This window comes from Pagrus pagrus, assembly GCF_965226575.1.
Source record: "Pagrus pagrus genome assembly, contig: HAP1_SCAFFOLD_103, whole genome shotgun sequence".
In the NCBI taxonomy this organism is placed as follows: Eukaryota; Metazoa; Chordata; class Actinopteri; order Spariformes; family Sparidae; genus Pagrus; species Pagrus pagrus.
In genome coordinates, this window is record NW_028175360.1 from 141278 (window position 1) to 147169 (window position 5892).

A 5892-nucleotide genomic window follows, 5' to 3' on the forward strand; every position below is an offset into this window, starting at 1 on the left:
ATTATCTGTGCCCATTACTATCCTGAGAGACACTGGGGCTAAGCAAACACTAATCAGGAAAGGGGTTGTTGACCTGCCCAGCTCAAGCTTTACAGGACAGTTCACTGCGGTGCTAGGAGTAGGAGGTGGTTATGAGTGGCTACCGATACATTGCCTCTACTTACGGTCTGGGTTGGTGACTGGTTTTGTGCTGGTGGCGGAAGCACCAGACCTCCCATTTAAAACCATAGACTTGGTGATGGGTAATGATGTGGCTGGAGTTAGGGTTTCGCCTGAGGTGTCTGAATGTCCTGTTGATCCTCCTGAGACTAGGGAGTTAGAGTCAGAGTTTCCTGAGGTTTTCACCGCCTGTGTGGTTACCCGTGCGCAGGCTAACAAGAGAATTGAGGAAACTAAGGTGCAGCGAGAGCCCATGGATCCTATGGTGAGTGACCTGTCTGACTCCCTGCTCAACCAGTGGCATAACAGTTTACAATCATCAGTTACAGCTGTTGAGGGAGACCCAGTGAACAGTGTTGTGGGAGATCAGGGGCAGGAAGAAGTGGATCCCAGAAGAGGCACTGGTGAGGGGGCTGAGAGTGAGGGGCAAGCGCTGAGCGTAGGAACTGAGGAGGTCCCTCTGAACCGCGAGTCACTGGTGCGCAAGCAGTGGGAGGAGTGGCAGTGACCGAGCAGGAAGCTAAAGAAGTGCCTAAGTGCTATATCCTTCGAAATGGTGTGCTCTGTAGGAAATGGAGACCCCCCACTAGTCCGGCAGATGTGCACTGGGCCACCCTTGAACAAGTGGTTTTGCCCCAGTGTTATAGAAAGGAGGTGTTGAGACTAGCTCATGAGTCAGTGCTTGGTGGGCACCTGGGTGCCAAGAAAACTATGGACAAAATTTGTCATCATTTCTTTTGGCCTAGTATTCGTAAGGATGTGAAGAGATTCTGCCGTTGTTGCCATGCGTGTCAGATGGTGGGGAAGCCAGGGGTTGCAGTACCGGTGGCTCCCCTACAACCACTACCAGTGAAGGAGGAGCCATTTGCACACATAATGGTTGACTGTGTAGGGCCTTGCCAAAGTCTAAGAGGGGAAATGAGTATCTGTTGATAATAATAGATGTGGCTACTAGATATCCCGAGGCCATTCCTTTACGCAGTATTAAAGCAAAAACCATTGTGGAACATCTAATAAGGTTTTTCTCTTGGGCTGGGCTGCCACGCTCCATTCAATCTGACTGAAGATCTAATTTTACGTCCCCTCATAAGAAGAAGGCAGTTGAGGATGAGGTACAGTACATGCTGCAAATTGGGGTGAATGAACCAGCAGGAAGTGCATGGAGTTCTCCTGTGGTGTTGGCCGCTCAGGAAGGCAGGGCAGACCGGTTTTGTGTTGACTTTAGAAAGGTGAACAGTGTGACTAAGTCCGACGCATTTCCCATACCCCGATTAGAGGACTGCATCGATCAAGTGGGGTGTGCTCAGTTTGTTACTAAAGTTTTATTTCCAGGTGCCTCTGACACGACGGGCCCGTGAAATCTCTGCGTTTGTGACTCATGAGGGTTTGTACCAGTTCCGTGTTTTGCCCTTTGATATGAAAAACGCGGCAGCGACGTTTCAGCGTTTCATGAATTGTGATTCAGGGTTTGAGTAACACTGTGACGTACATTGATGACGCGGTGACATTCAGTGAGACCTGGGAAGATCATGTAAATCAGGTTCGAGATCTGTTGGAGGCTCTGAGCAGAGCTGGCCTTGTTGTAAATCTACCAAAATGCGAGTTTGGGAAAGGGAACTCGCATTTTGGGTCACTTATTTGGTTCACCAAGTTGGGGGTGGAAGAGTGCTGCCCCGGGCTGCCAAAGTGCAAGCCATCCTAGTCTTTCCAGTGCCTCAGACTCGCACACAGCTAATGCGTGTATTGGGCATGTGTGGGTTTTATCGCAGGTTTATCTCGAACTTTGTGGCAGTCACAGGCCCTTTGACCAACTTGTTGAGGAAGGATGTCAGATGGAAGTGGTCCGTGGAGTGTGAGGAAGCTTTGGTTAAAGTAAAGACCATTTTGTTTCCAGAAGCCATTCCTTCTTGCCGTGGATGCGTGTGATGTAGGTGTAGGGGCGGTTCTCTTACAGGTTGATGATGACGGCTTTGAGAAGCCGGTGGCGTATTTTTCCAAAAAACTGAACAGACACCAGAAGGCGTACTCCACAGTGGAGAAAGAAAGTCTGGCGCTGGTGCTGGCGGTGAGGCATTTTGAAGTGTACGTGGCGAGTAGTGAGCAGGTGGTGGTATATTCTGACCATAATCCACTAGCTTTCCTGGCCAAGTTTAAAAGTGCCAATGCCAGAGTGTTCAGGTGGAGCCTGATCTTACAGCCATACGATCTCCAGGTGAAGCATATTGCAGGCAAGAACAATTTTATTGCTGATGCCCTGTTCAGAGGCTGAGGAAGGGAGGATTCTGATGTTTTATGTGAGAGTTGAGTGGACCGAATTTACAGGAAGATGAAGGTTGTAAGGATAGTGAAAAAAAACAAGGGAAAAAAAGGGGAATTGGTTATATGTTGTCTAGTGTGTTTTTCTTTTTTTTGTTTATGGAGGGGAGGAATGTTGAGGTCACTTTCTGAGATTTGAAGGGGCTGCCATACTGTGTAATGTTTGATTGGTTGCCTGGTTACCCTGCTGCTTAAATGTGACGTGAGCGGAAGGAGCGGGGCATGTCGGGAAAAAGCCAACAGAGAGTCGCGTGGATAGAGACGGCGGACACCCCGGGAAAAAGGAAAGGGATTCAAAGACCAGAACCTCCAGAGAGTGCATTATGATTTATTTATCGTCTCGTCTAAACAAACAACTGAACTATAACTAAAATCGCGACCGGGAGTCGACAGACGGAGGTCGACGGAACCAGGACGCTGGAGCAGCTGGCCGGGCCCGACGCCTCCGAAGTGGGACGCCGACGTCCCTGGAAGACCTCTCGGACTGAGCTACGGGTGGTGAGCGTCGGTGAAAGCAACCGGTAAGTATTGTGCAGTATGGCAGCAGACTCCCACCGAGCTCCAGTTTCCATTTTAAAAAAAATATGCGCACCCGTGTCATCCCTGTAGCCTAGACTCATGGGAGCCCTATCATTAAATCTGTGATTTCCAGGGTGGCGTGTGGTCGCGACACTTTGCATAATAAATCTGCCCCACCCCCACCCTTACAGTAACACAATTCACTCACTCTTTGCTCTTCCTTTGTTGCTAATTGGCAAGTGCACCTCTAGCTAACTGTGATTTTATGAATGTGTGAGTGACCTCTGCATGAAGGCTGTCTGGCCAACTAATATCTGTGTCAGGGATCACTTTCTGGAATTCTTCCATCTTCTACATTTTAATGACTTGTTTATACAATATATTTCCTGTTGTGTTTTGCAGAACGACTCCATCGCAACAAGGAGAGCTTGCAGCCTCCAAGCACTAGCTTTGTATCTCAATGAAGACCCTGAAAAGCTAGTGAAGGAGTACGGAGTAAGTGTCATCAGTTGTTTTAAAGTGATATTTTCATTCAACATTGAATAGAGCTAAACATGCTCTCATCAATGTGTCAAATTTTGTAATTGACTCACCAAGATTCAATGCCTCTGTGAAGGAGAGGTGTTGAGTTTTACCTCCACATCACCAAAATCCAGGTAATCAAAAACAAACTGCTGGAATGTATGCATGAAGCTGTTACAGTGTTGTGACCTGGAGGCTATTCAGTGTGCTGAAATGTTTTTGTTATCGTGTTTACTTGAGCTGTAGTTTTGACTGTCCATTAACCTTTTTTGTAACTTCTTACTGTTAATGCTTTATGGGGTTATTTTTGTCTCATATATATTTGTAAAAGCACAGAGGGTGATCTACAAATTTTCCTTGGTTTGTACACGTGTTTTGCTATCCACAAATACAAATTTCTAATTTGTAACTTATTTTACACAGATCCACAAACAAATAGGTCGTGATTCACAAATGGCCCGCCCTCCCCACCACTAGGTGGCAGTGTTTTCAAGTAGCCGAATGGTTTAATGCCCCACTTGGAGGGCAAGTCTATGGGCAAAACAATACAGCCTGCTGCCTGCCCGCTAGCTTATGACAAGCTAAGGAGCCTGCTGGTGCTGGTGTCGTGCCAATGTAGGTATCCCCGACAGAAACTGTTTACCCTGGCCGCGGGAGCACGCATTCATTCAGCGAAGGCGGAAACAGCGCTGCGCTTGCTTTCACCCGAGTAAATTAAAACTAACAATAATTGCGTTGTTTAATTCAATGTTCTGGTGTTGTAATTATCTACGAGGTTTTGCAACATGGCCCACACATCAAAATAAATGCTTTTATTCTTTTGTACGCCATAACGTCGTACTTCCTACTGAACGGAAAAACCAAGGCAATAATTTCCTCATGTGATTGACATATAACATGCTGTAATTCAAGTCCTGGTTTGGAATTTGTCAAACTAAATAAACGTCGATATCCAAAATCAAGATCACTGTGATTGTTTTCTGGCTTCAATTACGTATATTAAATCTACTCGAAATGTACTATAATGGACAGATGAAGCCTGACCTTTGAACGATTTATTTTATGTGTAATTCAGATACTACTCTATAACCTCTGTGATTATGAACAAGTTTCCTCACTTCTAGTAATGATCCACAAATGCTGAATCACACTTAACAAGCAGAATTTTGACAGAATGTCCTTTTTTTACGAATGAAAAAATTATATTTACAAATACACATTTATTTGTAAAAACCAACACACAAGTTACACATCCTAACTTTGTGTTTGTGGAAGGAATATTTACATGTATAGAACAACACTGCCACCCAGTGGTGAGGAGGGCTGGCCATTTGTGAATCACGACCTATATGTTTGTTGATCTGTGTGAATCTCGACAAGAACGTCTCAGAAATACGTCATTGAGGAAAGAGATGCGCGTGTGCGATTGGTGATCCACAAATGATGAATCACACTTCACAAGCAGAATTTTCCGTTTCACAAATGGAAAATTATATATTTATAAATACACATTTTATTTACAAATACACATGTATATGTGCATAGCAAAACATGTGCGCAAACCAAGGAATATTTGTAGATCACCCAATACAACTCTCAATACAATCAGATAAATGTTTATATTTTCTTGAAATCAGAAGATTAAATCGCAACGACCATATAGCCCCATATATGTATTTTTTCACCCCAAATCCAACGCCACCACCTGTGAGTCTACAGTTGTGGAGATAAATTAGACCTGCATGTGGGACTACAAGTGAGACAGTGAGCAGTAACCAAGTAACTGTCATGTTGTTCTTTTCAAAAATATGGGACTGATGGTCAAAAGTATCATTAAAATGCATAGTTTTACATAAAACAGCATGAGATTTTTTTTGCCGGCCTATACAAGGGCCCAATTAGATTTCTTTTCAAAGGAAGGGGAAGTGGGTGCAATGCGGAAGGCGTAGCTGGCGCTGGAGCCAGGTCAAACCAGCCAATAGAAACTCTTCACTCATCCACCAGCGTAGGCCCCGCCCATCAAGTGCAGTTGAATTCGCAAGCAAAACTTTAGAATTTGCAACCAAAGAGGACTGATCTGCAAGCAAAGGTTTTTAACTTGAAAGCAAAGAGGACTGATCTGTAAGCAAAGGTTTATAACTTGAAAGCAAAGAGGACTGATTTATAAGCAAAATGGTTTTGAGTTTTGATTGAAGTTGAAGAAATATGCTCTCTCATATTTTTTTTTCAATTGCAACCTGTCCTGTTTCGATCTCAAAAAAAAAAAATTTGATTGCCACTTACTCTCTTTTGCTCTCAAATCTCTTTTTTGGTTTCAAATCTATTCTATTTGATTGAATAATAAAGGAACAAAATTCTCTCCATATTCTGGTAGGG